The sequence below is a fragment of the Dermacentor andersoni genome, chromosome 1 (genome assembly GCF_023375885.2).
Source record: "Dermacentor andersoni chromosome 1, qqDerAnde1_hic_scaffold, whole genome shotgun sequence".
NCBI lineage: Eukaryota > Metazoa > Arthropoda > Arachnida > Ixodida > Ixodidae > Dermacentor > Dermacentor andersoni.
This window is the reverse complement of record NC_092814.1, coordinates 341773053-341793594: the sequence shown is the minus strand read 5'-3', so window position 1 is coordinate 341793594 and position 20542 is coordinate 341773053. Positions and strand designations below refer to the sequence as shown.

The 20542-nt window shown below is 44.5% G+C and overlaps 1 long non-coding RNA gene across 1 annotated transcript; it reads right to left on the bottom strand.

The window, feature by feature from the left end:
- Positions 1-15424: 15424 nt before the first annotated feature.
- Positions 15425-19227, bottom strand: LOC129381290 (uncharacterized). Its single transcript, XR_008609487.2, has 3 exons — positions 19144-19227; positions 16501-16602; positions 15425-15725 (listed from the first exon to the last, which is right to left on the bottom strand). It is a non-coding gene; the product is annotated as an uncharacterized lncRNA (long non-coding RNA).
- Positions 19228-20542: the final 1315 nt, after the last annotated feature.

Genomic DNA, 20542 nt, shown 5'->3' with positions numbered 1-20542 from the left:
CCAATGTTTTACGAGGCCGAGGAAGCGCACGCACCCGCCGTGGTTGCTCAGAGGCTGCTGAGCACGAGGTCGCGGGATCGAACCCCGGCAGCCGCATTTCTATGGGGGCGACGTGCGAAAACACCCGTTTACTATGATTTAGGTGCACGTTAAAGAACACCAGGTGGTCGAAATTTCCGGAGTCCTCCACTACGGCGTGCGTCATAATCAGAAAGTTGTTTTGGCACGTAAAACCCCACAGTGTAATTTTAATTTTTTAAGCGCGCGCGTGCAAACAGCGTTGCCCGATTCGTGCCGCCTTGCCCTTGTTCTTGCTTGCGCAGGTCCTTGACTCAACACAGCGGCATGTGTTCACGTGCCACTTCTGTGCGTGACACGTGTTGTGGTCTCGTTAACGAATGACTTGCATATTCTTTCATTCATATTGCTGCAACCTATCGGAGGATAAAATCAGGACCGAGGGTTCTTCACCTACTGCTACGAGCTGGGCTGAACTCTGTCATTCCCTCAAAAAAAAAGAAAGAACTGTATGCCCAGACTGCATGCGCGGACATGTTTCTTCTGAAAATCGCGGGAGACTCCATAGGCCCGTCTTCTGCTCCAAGTTTTCAGAATAAAACTTCGTTTTTACGTCCCTGTCACTGCTATAGTCGCGTTAGTATTTCGTTAGAATAGCAGCTTGGGCTTGTTGGTTTTCCATCCTGGTGTTAACAGCGCAAAACGCAGACGGGACACGAGACGAGAAGACCACACCACAAGCGTTGACTTTCAACAACGTTTATTTGAAAGAAACACGGCTTCTTATACCATTGCCCACACGGGTCGAAGTCACGTGATTGCACATCATGGGAAACACGCTTTTTTTTTTTTTTTTTGCGCTCAACACAGTGGTTGTACGCGCAAAAGCTGAAGTTCTTTTTTTTTTTTCTTAGTAACAAGGACGGCGTGCTAACGCATTGTTCACGACGTCTGGCAATCTCGGTTGCCTCCGTTATCTCCCGAACTAGCTGAGAAAAAAAGAAAAGCGCAATGACCAGCTGGTTCAGGACAAACTCAAGAAAGCACGGGAGTTCCCCTCGCAGTTCAATACCCGTAGAAAAACACGCCAGTTTCGTACCTTGATGGCACTGGCTATAGTGTACTAGTATTATTCTAGTACACTATAGCACTGGCTACCATTCTACCATTCGAATAAATCGTTCTAGTCTCCTTTAAAAAAAAGATTGGTCGCGCAAGCTGGCAGTTTGAGGACTATGATCTAACCTCGCTGACATTGACATCATAAGCGATAACTCCAAACGCAATGATACTGCTCAAGCTTCTTGCTCCATTGCATGAATATATTCACGAAAAACAGACATTTTCTGTTTTATTCTTGTAGCATGCAATCACTTTAACATTCTACGATGAGAAAGAAAGCGCGGAGTGGAGTGCTTATACACGAGTTAGGTGAACACCGGTGCTGAATACGGCTACTCGTGTTTTCTGCGCCACATTTTCTCATTTAGGAACAAACTATATCTAGTTGAACTTACTCGCGCGTGGTGAGCAAGAACTCGTGGCAAGAAAATTTAAGGTGATCCCTTTGGCTGTGGCCGTGGCCACATTTATTTATTAGATCGTAGTAGTAGAAGTATCGGCGATATAGTAGCGACACGAATCGTCCTTGACACAAGATGCGTCTCTAAGTGGGGTGCTAAAGTGGACCTTATTTTATTTGTGTGAACAGGGTCGGTATATTGTAAAGATTGCATTCCAACGGTATTCTTTTTCACTCATTGTCCGTGGTCCAAGCTACACTGCGTCGTTCGTGAAGGGTGAATAATTTAAAAATTATGCGTGGCTCTCCTATTACAAACACCAGACACCAGTGGAGCTAGGGGAAGGCCAGTAATGTAGTGAAAAACCCCCACATAAGACACATGAGCGCCGACGACGCATCTCTACGGCACATCTCTACGCCGCATCTCTACGGATATGGCCAACGCAGTAGAAGACGCCGCGGTTGTCTCCACTCGCCCTTTGAAAATGGTCATGACCTTTATGTTCCCTGTATGTTTCCTTCTTGTGCCCTGCGTGACCTTTATGTTTCCTTGTCTTCTATGTGAACTTGAGTGAACATAGAAGACAAGCTATCGACAACCTATCTTGGGCGCATTGATCACCACGCGCCATCAACAGTATACATATGTACATCAAAGCCTCATGCAGCTAATTATCTCTCACGACAAATAACAATTGCGCGGCGACTCGAGGCGCGGTGGTACGATGCGCAGTGTTCGATGGCTTGCGCTACATGAACCGAAAAAGAGGCGGACGCCTCCGCGGCTAATCCTCCGCTTTGCTGTGAGCGTATATGAATATACAACCTACCATTTAGTAGCCGTTCGCGGTGTTATATTGGTTTCATAATAGTCTCATTACGTGTAAATATCTAATGGGTACGTTACGAGTCTCTCTATATTATGCTCGTAAGATTTCTTCGCAGACGTCAGCAGAAAATGCAAGCGCTGCCACCTCCCAAGCTGAACTGGAGCTGCCGTTAACTTTCAGAATGCCTAGTTCGAAAGAATGTAGTGGAATTGAACATCCATAACGTTGATGATACTCTAAACTGAAAAAAAAAAGCTCGAACATTGGGAGACGTTGCCACTGCTCCACCTCAAAACCGTGGTCTTCGAAGCACTTTTTGACATGCTGCTTTTTCAACGCTATTTTTTGGTGATTGTTGTGGTGAAACCGCTGATTGTTGGGGCTGGATGGGCAAACATTTACGTAAATGCTGAAAGCTACTGTTTCCCCGGTAGTTTCCTGGCAAGAAATTCTTCCGTGGATATGCATTTCCGCAAGTTACATGTGCAATGTATTTCGATGTGTCGTGGGCATCGCGAGTTGGCACACGATGGCGGTGTTTGACACTTGAACAGATATCGGCTTGTGTGAAGATTATTTTATTGATGGTGTTCAGTTTGAAGTACAGCTTCGCGAGAACTTGTCTGCATTGTTTGTGCTCTTCGACGTGCTCGCGTATTTGTCTTTTATATTGTAGGGCAAATATACACTGGCATTACAACAGCGAAATTTCTTTTTAATCGAGGCATGTCAATCAGACGCTCGTTTTCATTAATATTTTCATCCGAAGAACAGGATGTCAGCTCCTGCGATTGTTAAAGACAGTGGCTTGTAGCACTGCCTAACAAGGGCTGCGATTTTCTTGCGATGCTTTCCGCTCGATGTTTGCCACTCTTATAAACCACCTTCCACGGCTAGCTGTTCTAGTTAATAACGATAGGGGAAGGTCGTTCAGATCAATGAGGAAAAGGAGTAGCATCGGAAAAGGGATCGCTACAAAATCGCGGCCTAGGTTTTAGACCGTTCGTAATCGATTGTTCGTTTGATTTACTAGATATATAAGTTTTCTTGATAATTTTCCAGGTAGTCTGATGTCTGCTGCTGGTTTTATTCCCACCTGAATTTTACTATATAACAGTGTAACCGCTTGAGATATAACTACGAGACATATGTACAAGCAGGCACACAAAGATAGCACACAAAGAGTCATTGGCCAGTTGCCTACTCCTAAAGGTCATTTACTATTTAGCAGCTGCTGCAATAATGTTTAAAAGAATTTGTGAGCTGTTTAATACCTGAGTTGACTGGTAGCTCAGTCTGTTTCAAGCAACAATTAGTTAAAAGCTTCTGTGTTGCCCTGATGTTTTTATGAGCTATTTTTGACTGCTCCACGTTTCTTAGCTGTGTGCATACAGGCCAAGCTGTTCTTGCTTATATAAATGTTTTTGATTAAGTGAAAAAGATTGGCTTTTACCTTGTTTTTCAGGTGCTTTGTGAGCTCTCACCCAAGCACGACATTCTAGAGGTCTGCTGTGAGCAGACGTGGCAAATTGAAGTAACATCCAGATAGTCCAATAAACTGTTCGTAGTTTCAGACAAACGTTTGCAAATTAACCTTTGCAAACATTACATTTTATATTAGTAACAAAGACATGACTAGAACAACAGAAGCACTGCAATTAGGAACGTACAGGGGTACTCCAAGTGTTATACTGAAATAATCTATGAAGTCTAATTAATTTGTAATTTTAGAACAAATTCGCATGAAGTTCTGTGTCATAGCAGAGTTCCAATCCGTACGCTGCATCATGTAGGGAACAGTAGCCTTACAATGAAAACCAATGCAAACTTTTAAACTCAGAAAAAGAATATAAATATAAAATGTGCACACGGAACTCTTCATCGATGCATGTCTACATAAAATACAGGATCTAATCAGTGCGGCCACATAAAGGATGCATAAAGGTAGGACACACGAAGGAAACATAAAAGCAGTGGCCAAATTTCAACATGGAGGAAACATAAAGTACGGTAACATAAGGGATACATAAAGGGAGGACATATGAAGGAAACATAAAAGCAGTGGCCAAATTTCAACATGGAGGAAACGTAAAGGACGTTTCCTCATGTGAACTGCGGGAAACATGCAGTAAACATACAGGACATAACCATTTTCATAAGGGTCTGTACAGTGCGGTGGGCGATGAGGACATCGGGCACCCTAGCAGCAGCCGGCCCTTTTAAGACGATGAACTGCGGCATTTGGCCTTCAGCTACTGCGTCTGCGCTGCAGTACTTCATGTGTTTGTCTCTCCAGGGCGTGCTGGGTGTTGCGTCACCCGCTCCGTTGGCCACCGACTTTCCAATTCTGTTGCTGCCCAGCTGCATACCACAAAAGACGTTTGATGACATTCTCAGGAAACGAAGTGGTCGCTACGGTGCGTGTTTGATGCATGCATTGGTTTAGCAGCATTAACCTGAAATCCGTTCTGGAACGTCGATCTGATGGAAGGGCGGACACATTTATTGGGCAAAACAAAGTTACGTAGTGTTGTGCTGCTATGCTGACCTTCGCAATTTTAATTATTTAAACTTAGTTATTCCCGTGCTGACACAGCTCAACCCTGGAAGTTAATCGGCTCAGCGTAACTCTTTCATCCTTTCCTTCTACCGGGGGTAGCGAGGACATTTTCCGGGCGACGTCCGTCTAGAGATAAGAATTAGCGCTATAAAAAACAGGTTACATTACCTTCGCTTAGATAAGAGTTTTCAATATACCTCGTTCTGTAAGCGCGTCATACGTATGTAAAACAAGAAAATTGACAAGTTAACGCTGGCTGGTATTTGACCGATTAAGTACGTAGCTGGAGCACTAAACACGGAAGGAAAAAATAAAGGCGGAGGATGAGTAATGGTACAAAGGCGTAATTAAATGTTGTTTTAGACAAAAATATTTTTTTTTGCCACAGAAATTGGTAATGAGATTCACTCGAAATAATAAGAAAATAATGTAAAGCAGCCTTTACGTTTGGGGAAATATTATACCAGGGTGGAACTAATGTTTGAGGTAAACCGCTTCTTACTGAAAAAAATAAAGATTTTTCTGGTAAGTAAGAACTTTATATATATGCAACACGACGTGGCTGGAATTGTGAGTGAAATTTCGCGAATGAGTCCTGCGATCGTGCTTCATTTCAAAAACTGCGTAGACTCTCGTTTACTTGCTCGGCGAGATGTTTCATGACTGAGTCACGAGCTCTTGTGTCTGTGCGCAAGGGCCGTGGTTATATGAATTTTTTTATTATTAGGAATGAAATTTAGCGATTTTACGTGCCAAATACAAAACTTGATTATGAGGCACGCTGTAATTGAGGACTCCGGATTAATTTTGGCGAAAAAGTGGAACGACCCTGGACGCAATACGCTTGAAAGGGGGCTAAAACAGCATTAAGCACTGGACTGAACCGCATAAAAAGACACATTGCTTTGACCTTGTAATCGCAGTTCAGAAGTGCGAAAGGACGCCATTGTCTTAGATCGGTGCTTCTTAACTCCTCCATACAAAGGAGAGTATGGATCGATTTGAGACACTTGAAGTCTCTTTACTGAGCAGCCTATTCACCAGTGATGTGAAATGCTTCGCTAACGGTAGCTTGAACTTAACATAAAAGTCAAATATCAAACCGTCGAGTCCTGTACTGCGATTATGCTTCATACACATCAAAGCCGAAAAGAGATCTTCGTCAACTATAGATGGCTGAGTGGGAAACTTCCAGCGACGCAGCTGGGGTAACAAATGGAAAAACAGCTGGAGTGCCACCTAGCTCAGCATATAAATATTGATAGAACGGCCTCGCCAGCTCAAGAACCCCATCTGGTGAATTGACTATGCTACCATTGCTTGGATCTACTAGGGAATATATATTCTTGGTCTTCCTTGAAAGATCCATACGGAGGAAATTTATGCTGCGCGCCACGCTAACATTTCTTACCGCTCTGCTCGGGTTATAGCTCTCAAGCTATCCCAGCGTTGCTGCAGGAGAATCCGGTGTTCCTTTGAGGGTAGATTTGAGGAATGATTACCGGGCGGTATTTGTCGAGATATATGCACCTGTGCAGTAACCGGAAAGACTATTACCGCACTTTTACTAAAATTTAACGACGTGCGTAACCACTCCAGCCATGTCTCAAGCATTCATAAGTAATTCTTCAATGGCTGGTGCAGTGAATGTACATTAGTTGCGAGTGTAGAAAATGCGATGTCGTCGGCATAACCATAAGCGTGTATTTCCAGAGACAAAGGAATTGCGTCAAAGATTGGGGTATGATTACTTGCACTCTCCGGGGGGGAACCAGACGGGACGGAGCGACAACAAACCCTATCCGGGTGCCTTTATGGATGGTTCGACTGCTGACCGGCGATAAGGTCCGTGGACGACAGGCATGGATCGACCGTGGACCACAGGCATGAGACGGGAGGCGGCTTAAAAACAAGCACTCAGTGTAATAAAATAAAGTCATGCCAGTGACATTATTAGAAAAAAAAAAGAATAAGCAAGCTACAAGCAGACGCTACAAAGCTTTGCGGAAGGCGTGCAGGTCACAAACAACAGACTCACACGACGCGCGACAGGAACCTCACCACGTGGAAATTTACAACACTCGCGAAATAATCGAAAAATAGCCGGCAGGGCTAAAATAGTGGCAGGGCTAAAAGCACGCGCGCTCGCGCGCGCGCGCACACACACACACACACACACACACACACACACACACACACACACACACACACACACACACACACACACACACACACACACACACACACACACACACACACACACCGGCCAGCCGAATCTGGCCTTACTTATAACCTGCGTGCTGGCTAGCTCGTTCATTAAAGACATTACGGTTTGTGCAAATGTACGTTTTACCATATGACAAAACGTGTCTGGTAAACGACGCCTGAATGACAGGACGTAAAAACTGGTCTGCGCGCTTCCTTGCAAGTTTTTTGCGCAAGAGCATTTGCCAGACGGTCTTTATTGCCAGCATTCCAGAGCCTCCCTACCAGCGCTCCTCGTGCCGACTGATGACTTCTTGGTAGCAGACGACACAAATTTAACAGGGCTATTTGAGCTAGAGCTTGCTAAGGTACGACTGAGACCGAAAGGGAAAAGAAGACGGAGACGTGTAAACTCTGCTAAAGAAAAAGGGAGAAATTTGTATCAGGAGAAAAATGGCTCTAACTTTCTAGCCTGTGATCGACACGTCAACCAAATCGTCATCCCGTCAAATTCCCTGAACCAGAACTCCATCCCGTCATAGCCATTCAAAGGCAGTTTATCCCCCTCCAGCTCGCACCACCGCTCATCTTAACTCTTCCTTCGTTCAAACAGCGAAAGACTGGGATCATCTACCCGATGAAGCTGTGCACCACTCCGGAAACCCAAGGTCTGGTGGGATGAGGTGGTTAAGAAAGCCATAGAGAAACGTCAGGAGGCCTCCAGGGAACACAGATATTCTAAGCAGAGTGGTGAACAAGAAGCCGATACCGACATAAAATGGGATAACTTCTTAAACTGTAGAAGGGAAGAATCCCATTTGATCAATGAGGAAATTACAAGAAACAGGACCCAATGGTTGTCGGAAGTAAACATGAAGAATAGAAACGCAGCTAAGAAATCCTTGAGTAATGAGAGAAACTAGCCAACATGAGCAGCTCAAAGTGTTTGGATAGAAGGAGAAGCAATGGAACATAAAAGAACAATGATGACAGAAAATGTTAAAGGACAACGAAATGGTGTATGTACTCTATCAGACGAGGATAGAACGGTTAGTTCAGTGGCTCCACTTGACTAAAGTGGGTGGGAAAGGGAAGGGAACAGGGTTCCTAGTAGCACGTCGAGAAAACCTGAAGCTATCCCAATTATGTTAATAAAGACACTGGGCCCAAAACCTAAGCGAGCATTAAGAGAGGTAGTGAGCAAAACGATGGTGGCCGGACAGGCCGCCATTGGAATCCGAACCTGACAACGTATAACGCTAGAACGTTATGTAGTGAGGCGAGTCTAGCAATGCTATTGGAAGAATTAGAGGGCAGTAAAGGGGATATAATAGGGCTCAGTGAAGTTAGGAGGACAAAAAAAGCATATATATAGCTAAAAACGGGTACATCCTGTGCTACCGGGGCTTAGCGGAGAGATGACAACTAGGAGTCGGATTCCTGATTAATAAGGATGTAGCTGGTAACATACAGGAATTCTATATCATTAACGAGAGGGTGGCAGGCCTTCTTGTGAAACTTAATAACAGGTACAAATTGAAGGTCGTACAGGTCTACGCCCCTACATCCAGTCATGATGACCAGGAAGTCGAAAGCTTCTATGAAGACGTGGAATCGGCGATGGGTAGAGTGAAAACAAAATACACTACTGATGGGCGACTTCAACGCCAGGGTAGGCAAGAAGCACGCTGTAGACAAGTCAGTGGGGAAATAAGGCATATGCTCTAGGAAAAGCAGGGGAGAGTTATTAGTTGAGTTGGCAGAACAGAATAATATGCGGATAATTAATACGTTCTTCCGCAATCAGGATAGCCGAAAGTGGACGTGGAGGAGCCCGAATCCGAGACCAGAAATGAAATAGACTTTATACTCTGCGCTAACCCCGGCCTCATACAAGATGTGGCCGTGTTCGGCAAGGTGCGCTGCAGTGACCATAGGATGGTAAGAACTCGAATTAACCGAAATTTGGGGAGGGAAGGGAAGAAACGGGTACATAGGAAGCCGATCAATGAGTTAGCGCTAAGAGGGAAATAGAGGAATTCCGGATCAAGCTACAGAACAGGTAATCAGCTATAACTCAGAAAAATGACCTTAGTGTTGAAGATATGAACAACAATCTAATGGGCATCATTAAGAAGTGTGCAATAGAAGTCGGTGGTAACTCCGTTAGACAGAATGCCAGTAAGATATCGCAGCAGACGAAAGATCTGATCAAGAAACGCCAATGTATGAAAACCTCTAACCCTACAGCTAGAAGAGAACTGGCAGAACTTTCCAAGTTAATCAACAAGCGTAAGACAGCTGACATAAGGAAGTATAATATGGATACAATTGAACATGCTCTCAGGAACAGAGGAAGCCTAAAAGCAGCGAAGAAGAAACTGCGAATAGGCAAGAATCAGATGTATGCGTTAAGAGACAAAGCCGGCAATATCCTTACTCATATGGATGAGATAGTTCAAGTAGCTGAGGAGTTCTATAGAGATTTATAAAGTACCAGTGGCACCCACGACGATAATGTGAGAGAGAATAGTCTAGAAGAATGTGAAATCCAACAAGTAACGCCGGAAGAAGTAAAGAAAGCCTTCGGAGCTATGCAAAGGGAGAAGGCAGCTAGGAAAGACTAGGCAACAGAAGATTTGTTGAAGGATGGTGCGCACATTCTTCTAGAAAAACTGGCAACCCTGTATACGCAATACCTTATGACTTCGAGCGTACCGGAATCTTGGAAGAACGCTAACATAATCCTAATCCATAAGAAAAGGAACGCCAAAGACTTGAAAAATTATAGACCAATCAGCTTACCGTCCATTGCCTACAAATTATTTACTAAGGCAATCACAAATACAATCAGCAACACCTTAGACTTCTGTCAACCAAAGGACCAGGCCGGATTCCGTAAAGGCTACTCAACAATAGACCATATTTACACTATTAATCAGGTGATAGAGAAATGTGCGGAATACAACCAACCCCTATATATAGATTTCATTGATTACGAAAAAGCGTTTGATTCAGTCGAAACATCAGCAGTCATGGAGGCATTACGGAATCAGGGTGTAGACGAGGCGTATGTAAAAATGCTGAAAGATATCTATAGCGGCTCCACAGCCACCGTAGTCCTCCATAAAGAAAGCAACAAAATCCCAATAAAGAAAGGCGTCATGCAGGGAGACACGATCTCTCCAATGCTCTTCACAGCGTGTTTACAGGAGGTATTCAGAGACCTGGATCGGGAAAAACTGGGGATAAGAATTGATGGAAAATACCTTAGTAACTTGCGATTCGCTGATGATATTGGCTTGCTTAGTAATTCAGGGGACCATTTGCAATGCATGCTCACTGACCTGGAGAGGCAAAGCAGAAGGTTGGGTCTCAAAATTAATCTGCAGAAAACTAATGTTTAACAGTCTCCGGAAGAAAACAGCAGTTTAGAATAGGTAGCGAGGCACTGGAAGTTGTAAGGGAATACATCTACTTAGGACAGGTAGTGACCGCGGATCCGGATCTTGAGACTGAAATAATCAGAAGAATGGGCTGGGTTTTGTTTGGCAGGCATTCTCAGATAATGAACAGCAGGTTGCCATTATTTTTCAAAAGGAAAGGGTATAACAGATGTGTCTTACCAGTGCTCACGTACGGGGTAGAAACGTGGCGGCTTACGAAAAGGGTTCTACTTAAATTGAGGACGACGCAACCAGCTTTGCAAAGAAGAATGATGGGGGTAATGTTAAGGGATAAGAAAAGAGCAGATTTGGTGAGGGAACAAACGCGAGTTAATGACATCTTAGTTGGAATCAAGAAAAAGAAATGGGCATGGGCAGCACATGTAATGAGGAAGGAAGATAACCGATGGTCATTAAGGGTTACGGACTTGATTCCAAGGGAAGGGAAGCGTAGCAGGGGGCGGCAGAAAGTTAGGGTGGTGGGTGAGATTAAGTAGTTTGCAGGGACAACATGGCTAAATATAGTACTTGATCGGGGTAGTTGGAGAAGTATGGGAAAGGTCTTTGCCCTGCAGTGGGCGCAACCAGGCTGATGATGACCTGGTAGTTGGAGAGGTATGGGAGAGGTCTTTGCCCTTCAGTGGGCGTAACCAGGCTGATGATGATGATGATGATGATTATGATGATGATGAGGAAAACGATAATGGACGGTAATGTTCCCGATGTGTGCAGACGAAGCAGGGTGAGCTTGGCATATATAGGGGAAAGGGGAACAAAGCCGACATAGACAACTACCGTCCCATAACAGTGATGTCAGTGATTTACAGCGTGGTGATGTAGATTGTAAAGAACAGACTGCAGGAATGGGTGGAGAGCGAGTAGGTTCTGGAGGAGCTACAAAACTGGGTCCGGAAACAGCGGAGGTTAGAGGACAATGTGTGCTCATTGACGCAATGTATCCAAATAGCAGAAAATGAACACAAGCTCATGACTACCATTTCTTGATATCAATCGAGCCTATGACAGTGCAATCCAAGATCATATGTGGGACATGCTGGGCAGACTAGTCGTGGAAGATAGAGCAAATAATCTTTTAAAAGATATCAATAAAAGTAACAAGGCGTTTATAAAACGCGAAAACAAAAGGTATCTGAGCGCACAGAGATACAGCGGCGGCTTAGGCAGGGGTGCCCCCTGTCATGTTAGTTGTTCATGTTGTATATACAAGGATTAGAGACCAAAGAAGAGAAGAGTAGACTTGACTTCAACCTTTCTTTTTTCAGGCAAGGAGAATGAATTGAACAGTAAATACCAGGACTGATGTAAGCGGACGGTATTGCACTTAGGGCACACAACAAGGAAGATTTGCACGAGTTGATGGACACCTGCAGTAAACATGGACATAGGTCTGGTTTAAAGTTTCGAAAAGAAAAATCGGCAGTCATGACTTATAATGATAATCAGGACAGCCAGCAGTGGATACAGGAAGCTACACTAGAGGTAGTGGATAAGAACAAATATCTTAGCGTGTGGATATACAATGGGGCCGAGTACCTATTGGAACATCGATAATATGCAACAACTAAAGTTAGCTGGAATGCAGCTGCAATGAAGAATAGCGCACTGTGGAACTACAATAGGTACGAGGTCGTTAGAGGGATCTGTAAAGGGGTGATTGCGCCTAGTGTGACCTCCGGCTTTGCGGTCTTTGCGGACATGGAATGGACATCATTCGAGAGCAGGGAAGCTAGAGGCAAGATTGAATTGGAGGAGCGATTGAGAGAAATGGCAGGAAGGCCGTGGGCAAGGAAAGTTTTCAGTTATTTGTACATGGTGAAAGTTGACATAAAATGGAGGAAGCGAACCAGAAAATTGTCAAGCAAATGTTTGGACAACCACAGGGAAGCACGCCAAGAAACATCGGTTAAGAAAAACGTTAAAGGTACAAAGAGGGTTTTCTCCGTCGCCGCCGCTCCACGGAGCGGTAGCAAGGGAGAAAACACCCCATGCTGACGGCGTCGAGGCCGTAGATATGCTTGGAGAGATGCGCATTTGACATCGTGGAGGTGGTGAAGATGAGACGATTGTTGGCCCAGAAGTGTATTACCAGCTAGAGGAAGCTGCACGAGAATCAAGGTAAGTGGTTATATATTTTTATGTCGGCTTTACACACCGGGCGTTTCTCTGTAGCATAATACGATCGAGATGCAGCTAAGGCAGAGGCAGGCTGTTTACGAGACTGTGTGGCGCATTGCACATGCCTTGAGATGTGGTATTCGGCCGAGTGAGTGGACGCAGCGCCTAAGCGCTTTCCCTTACTACGCTTCTTTTTTTTTTTTTTGCGCTCGCTTTTCCTTACAAAAGACACGCATTTCATCTTCGTCGTCACTGCATGGCTACGTTCTCTGGCCGAGCGCTAAATTCACAGAAGTCTTCCTGTACAAACATCACCGTCGTAATAACAATTTTGCAGAGAATTTTCTCCGGCCTGATGTGCCGCCCAAATAAATTTATTTGGGGCGCTCGCACGCATGTCAGTTCTACATTGTGAAATTCCCTCTGCATCAGTGGTTCTGAAGCGACTTCTTTTTAAGCCTCGTACTACTCAGTCTGTGCCTTGGAAGTGTTGCTGCTGAAGGCCCTCTGCAACTAGCATATATGTTGACTTGCGCAAAGTGATTTGTTTTTATAATCTGTCCTGAGCTTCCGCGTGTGATTTACCGTATTTTTCAGAAGTACGCCGTACTGCTGCGTGCCGTGCTCTAAATCGAGCACCAAGAAAAAGGTTAGTCTAAACTTTCACTAGTTTCCAGCGGATGAAACTCTCCGGCAAAGATGGCTTAAACCCATATCCAGGGCAAATATTTCTTTCCCGACGATGGGTCCGCCAGAAGCGTCGTCTCCTCAGTACCCTCTCCTTGAGCACTGACTCCATTTCCGAGTCCGCAAATTAGAACCGGCGCCTGAATGTCCCTAGAGTTTTTCCTGGCTACCAGAGCTTTACGCAGTCACAGATACCAAAAGTCATACACAAATGTTTGCGGGCAGAAGATTCTAAAAACAACACAGACACACACTCACCCACACACACACACACAGACACGCACACGCACACGCTCACGCACACACACACACACACACACACACACACACACACACACACACACACACACACACACACACACACACACACACACACACACACACACACACACACACACACACACACACACACACACACACACACACACACACGCACACACACACACACACACACACACACATAGTATGATGATATAAAGAAAGCAGGCAACGAAGCCAAGGAAAGCAACGGGGAAATTAGTTGTGGCTGGAATTAGGCCCGCATTTTAGCCCTCCATTTGTAATTTTGCGACACTGTTATAGTTAAAGTGAACTTCAGATATATGTTTCAGAATTTATTCCGTGTAATACAGTATTTAGCCATTGTAGGGCTGTGTAAACACAGACTGAAAATAATGAATAACACAGCATGCCTTCTTATAGTTGTCTGGTACTGTATGTAGTACTATCTGACAGCAACCTCGCAATGGACTCCTGCTCCCGGTCACTATTCTTCAACAATTTTCACAGCTCTTTCGTGTTGTCTGAAGTTTTAAGCCATGTGAATCGTAAAAGCTTTTTTTGGTTTAAGTAACCTTAAGTTATTCTCCCCATTAAGTGTCCTCATAATTTCATGCACCCGTGGCTTTTGACTTCTCCTGTAGGAAACACGATGGAAATGTAGTTTTTAATTAACTTTTAGCACCGTTATTCATCCAAGGCTTTTCTTGACGCCTATATCGTGTTATGACTTTAGAAGGGACAAAAGCGTTTTTGAACGAAATGAATTTATTTGTCAAAGCAGTCACATGCTATCGCAATCTCTGGAATATTCTGTATTCAAGAACATAGGGAAATACAATGTAAGTTCGCATGTTAATGGTGCATTGTATGCATTATCATAAAGATAAACTTTCCTGGGCCCTCTATATATGGTGCTCTGGCGGCGAAATGCGTACTCACTAGTTAGTGAGTACAACAATGTCCCCTATGTTTGCCTTGGTGTAACCATTTCTTCGCTACTCATGCTATGATTACCCATATGTAGCTTATCATAGTGAAGCTGAAACGAGGCCGTTTGCGGCCAACGTTTGCGTATGCACCTCGCTGTCGTAGTACCCGATGGCAGTGACTTTACCTTCGCATGAGCGCGTAACGGGGCATCGCTTTCAGCTCAGATGATGCTTCCCACAGATGTCAGCGCTTCATCACATTCACAAAACACGCGACGTACCCCTCAACGGGCTTGCTTGTATTGCACATTCGAGCTGACGCATAATATAGCATTCACACAATGGCATGTAGGGAACGCAGAAACGCAAATGAAAAGAATGCCTCGTGATAGGCGAGTCTATTCTCTGTACGCATGTCAAAAGTGCATGTCAAAAGTTTTTAACCGACTGCTTTAATCGGCACATATTTAGTTTAATTATGGTTGCTGGCGCTTTTGCAAGGCATATTCATTTTGATCGAAGCATAAGGGTGGCACCGTTTTCCAGATATCCACCGCGAAAGTTGCACTATGACTCCTGTGTCGCTTTTGCTCTTACTTTAACACCGTTTGGTGGATTTAAGAACAAGACTACCAGAACATCGCGGTACACGTACACTACAGCGAAGCACACTGTAATCATTTCAGTAGTTCACTCACTTTTCGCGAGTGTTGATAGTAAAGGTATAGGACAGGTCAGACTTCGGCACAGCTTTAATTCATCTCTTCTCGGATAACGACTGCGTTTTAGCATAGACCTCACGCGAGTAGACAATCAAAACCATATTTATTGATATATTACAGGAGTAGTAGAACAAAAAGTGACTAATCACGAAAGCAAAAGCGTTAAGATGAACGTGCTGACCACGCGCGGGGACTCTTTCTAGAGAAAGAGTAGCCCACGTGACCTCGTTCGGCACCACTGGTTCGCTGGATGCGCAGCAGCTGCAGCATGCGATGCACGTGGCGAAGTGAGCGCTGCTCGTGGCGGTGCTGCTGCGTGCGATTCTCCGCCATCGAGCCGCCACCGCAGCGTCGTCGAAGGGCAGCACGCCGGCAGGTCAGGACACTGCGAGTGTCAAATGTTAACCAACCACCTCCGTGGGTCTCCCATTTAGTAAAACAATATAAAAACTACTGTTCCTTGGATTAAAATCTCGCTCGAGGACAGTATTGAGTGTCGAAGTGCGCAGGCCAATTCCAACGAAATTGGGCCGAGCAAATTCGCCGATCTTACTGCATGCAAGTAACCGGGCATGCGCGCATGGTCGTTAACGAGCAACATGTCGTTCTAGCAGTTGACGACGATTCTCCCTCACCCGCCGTTGTTACTTAGTTTCTGTGGTATTGGGCTGCTAAGCACGAGGTCGCGGGACCGAATCCCAGCCACGGCGGCCGCGCATTACGATGGGGACGAAATGCGAAAACACCCGTGTACTTAGATTTGGGTGCACGTTAAAGAACCCCAGCTGGTCCAAATTTCGGGAGTCCCCTCGTACGGCTTGCATCATAATCAGATCGTGGTTTTCGCACCTAAAACCCTGCATTACATTTTTTGAACGAGTCTCCCTCAGTCTTGCGACCCTTGGTGCCTCATGTCTTCCTGTACTGCAAAATCTGTGGCTCGGAAGCAGTCGTTTCCGAACCCTGACCGCGACCTATGCCAATGGCAACGCTTCCAAAAGGAATTGGACAAACGTGCAACATTTCCCATCTTGTTTCGCGAAGGTTATTCGTAAATTGTCATTAAATTCTGCTGAAACACTCACACGCCAAATAATGGATAAGTAAGCTCTAACGTTCGATTCGCAGTAGAACGACGCCAATGGCCGATGTGCACCTACCGTACATTACCTCCTCAATGACGCCAGTTTTGCTGCTGCGTGCGATTCTCAGGCGTAGAGCACCTTCTGCAGCTTCGCCGAAGCACAGCATGGCCACAGGTCCTGGCACCGTGACAGCACAAAACAAGCCCTTTGTAATCCTTGCGTGGCACTTGTATTGTGTGACAAATCCACTAACACGGCCCGCGCTCACTCGAAGCGAAGAACAGAGGCGGGTATGAAATTATAAGTTCCGGGGCAGTCGGGTGACGGCAAGAAAATAGTTCCTAGCGAAATAATCAAATTTCAACAGGAACACCTGCACCATGAACACTACAACTCTTCCTTTATTCCAGTTGCGTCCAGCGTTCCTCAAGGGAGTGTGCTTTGTGCTTTGCTTTTTATAGTCTATATTATTGATTTGCCTGACTGCATGTCGTCCCGAATAAGACGGTTCGCCGATGATTCAGCCATTTTCCGTAAAATTTCTACTAACGCTAATTGTCAAGCGTTCCAACCACACCTAAACGCATTGAGTACATGGTGTTCAGACTGGCAAATGACCTTTAATTATGATAAAGCTAAGTGCGTGTCATTTTGACGCTCCTCGTCTCGTATATTGCAACGTCATACTCTCTTGATAATAAGATTGTTGAGGAGTCAATTTGCGATGGGATCCAATATGTTCGTCATCACATCAGCGTTACACTTGCATGTGTTAGCAGCAAATTTCAAATTATAAAACACAGACTAAAGCAAGCGCCCTTACACTTAAAAAAAAAATATAGCATATACACCGCATTAGTGATACCTCAAAATTGAACAGGCATGGGCCACCTGGGATCCGAACCAGGACTCCATCGTACGTAACCTTGAATACTTGTAAGCCGTGCTGCTTGCTTTATCTTTACAGATTATCCCCCGGACTCTAGTGCTGCATGTTTAAAGAATCGTGCCGAATTGCATCCGCTATCACTACGCCGCAAACACGCCATCCTATCGCTCTTTCATAAACTTCACCATCACGACCGTTTGCATTGATGGCTTCTTTCACTCACGCTCTGTCAATTTCTCTCGACGAGATCACCCTCTCTCAGTCAAAGCCCGCTGTGTATCACTCAGATCTTTGCGCTCAGTCATTTATACCCAGATTCATATTTCGCTAGAATAACCTACCATCAGACATTGCCTACTGAAGTTCACCCCGGCAACTTTCAACAAATCCTGCGTACGTATGTCATCATGTGATGTCTCTGTGCAATGTGAAAGTTTTTTCTTTTCTTTTTGAATGAGGTATATTCTACGTTGTGTTCCTCCGGTATCTTTGCCATCCGGTAGATTTTGTTTTCGAATTATCCTCTTTGAGTGCCTTTTATGTATTATGAATTCTAGGTGTTTCAATTTTCAAATTTCTTCTGATATACTGTTAATTTGGTTTAATCCAAACTGTGGCTTTACTACGCATAATCGTGTCTGCGTATTTAGTCGCGTATTGTATTATTTAGAAATTGTTATGACAGTATGTTCGTGTTCCCCCATCCCCCGATTCTAATACCCTCTTCCGCAGGGCATTCAGTGATGTTATTGAATAAATAAATGAATAAATAAGTAAATGAACAAGAATTCATTATGTATATATTATGTAATTAATTAATTAATTAATTAATTAATTAATTAATTAATTAATTAATTATTAAACTTTTAATCACTTAATAACTTCATTCTCTATTTATTTATTAATTCATAATTGCCGAATTATTTATTAATAATAAGAAATAAATAATGGCTAATTTAATACAGGTCATTTACAGTGTATTTCTCTTCGCACTTATACGTACGAATTCCTTAGGAACTCTAACACACTGTTAGACTGTTTCGCTAAAACTGCGCAGCCTTCATCAGCTGCTGTTCGAAATTCTATTGTTCATGTGCAAAGTTGTGACTTCGCTTCCATACACTATTTCAATTGACGCAACAAAAACGTGAAAACTGCTTCAACTGGTTTTTTTTTTTTCGTGGCTAACATGTGAAAAATGGTTCCGGTGACTTCACATATGATCGGTCAGACACAATAGCACGAGCGAAGAAGCGCATGCTCTTGAATGTACGGCCATAGCTGAATACAATGAGGTGGCGCAACCAGCAATTTCCCCGACGTTGTACAGTTTCCGCTATAGGGAAAATATTGAGTTGAGCACACATTTTCTGTGCTCGTACAATGTGCTGTATATTAAACGTGCTATAGGCTAGGTCAAGGGATGGGGGAATAATTTACGTATAAAAATTCAAAAGAACACACCGAGGAACGGTACCCTCTGGTATACTCATTTTTGTGTATATAGTGCTGTGGAAGTGAAGTCTTTCATTGTAACACATTATGTCTGTTTAAAAGGCAAAGCGTAATTATATCGAAAGATTCGTAAACAACACCTACACTTTGGATGATTCTCTGTAAGGATGTCATAACAAACCGTGTCAGTTGATTTATATCGATAAATATTACGACTGCAATTCGACTGTAGTGGAGTTCTTGGTCCTCTGGGTGAGAACAAGATCAGCTTTAGCAGTTTGCCTGCTGGTGGGTAGTGCAGATGTTATGCCTAATTGCAAAGCCTTTTATATATGTATAGAATACTTCCTCGAAAATCTGATTGAATTGATCACCTTTGATGGATCCAGTGGGGCGATAGCTTAGAAAGCAGAGGAACAATGGGCGCTGTCGTCAGCGCCACCTCGGAGGATCGCGTGGATCGCGTGCTATCTGCGTGTATGAAACAATATTGACGGCAGGGCGGCTACATACACTCACGGCGAATGAATAAACATCACTTGCCAGGGCTCTGCAGGAGCGCGGCCTTTCGTGCCAGAAGCACGGTAGGATGCTGCAGTTGCCTGTTGCTGCTGCTGTCCCCACAGCGCAGCCCGACGTGGCGTCATGGCGGCACTTGCGCTGGAAGACGTGGCGAGGAGACCTCCTGCAGTCCTTGTGGCGCCCAGGCAGCCGGAGGGATAATTGGTCGGTCGAAGCCCGCTGCCTAGCCCCGCCAGCACGACGTCGGATGGAGAGTGAAACCGGACCGCGGACCCCATCAATGCGCAGTTGACGTCTTGCGTGAGGGTTCCTTGGCATCCGGGAACGCGTGAAGGACTTCAGAGCGGCTGAAGCGTCCGACGTCTGCGAGGTGCTCGCTCGGTTGGCTGGTTGCTCTCGTGCAGCGTCTCGTGCAGCGTCGAACGGAGAAGGGCGCTTCGTCTTCGTCTTTTACTCGCACGTGATCCTCGCACGCACGCGACGGGTATCGCTATTAATATGCTCATGAATGCGAGAATGAAATGTCTTTATTGCCACGAACATCCGCACGGAGGTATACACACACTTAACTTGTATACACACTTAACTTGTAGACACACTTAACTTGTAGAAAAGAGCCTCTTTCGCGGACTCATTTAAAATATGATATGACGGCCGGCTTTTTGGAACGATGTTCATATTTTTACGTTTGCGCGCCGCAGCAGAGGGAACAGTATTTTACAAGTAGGTTCATTTCATCGACAGTCATGGTGGCGTTTTTTGCCGTTGAATTGACAAGCTTTTCTGCTTAGGTTTAATTTGTAAGGAGGCAAAAAAAAAAAAAGGAATCTGTACAAGAAAGCTAATCAAGAAGAAACCAGAAATAAAGGAAACCAGATACAGGGAACGTAATACGTGGCAGAATTCAATCATTGTATCCGCCTCTGATACCGATGTTATATGACCATGCCCAAGAGATCTTGGTAATCAAACAATGATGTCGCTGTCATTTCAGAAAGGCAATACTACTTGCAGTGAAGGTTGATATCATTTCAACCTATATACTAGTGCATCTCAAGTGCACAGCTTTAATGCTTTACTTGCTTCGAATTATAATAAGCATGTGAGGCAGAAAAACAATGAAAGAAAAATACGGCACAACCTATTTATTTTTTTTTATTTTTTTTTATATTACGCGTTTAAGGTAAGGCTAGAGACAACGGCAGAGCGCGGCGAGCGCGAGCACCAACAACAGCAACCGTCTTCTTCCTC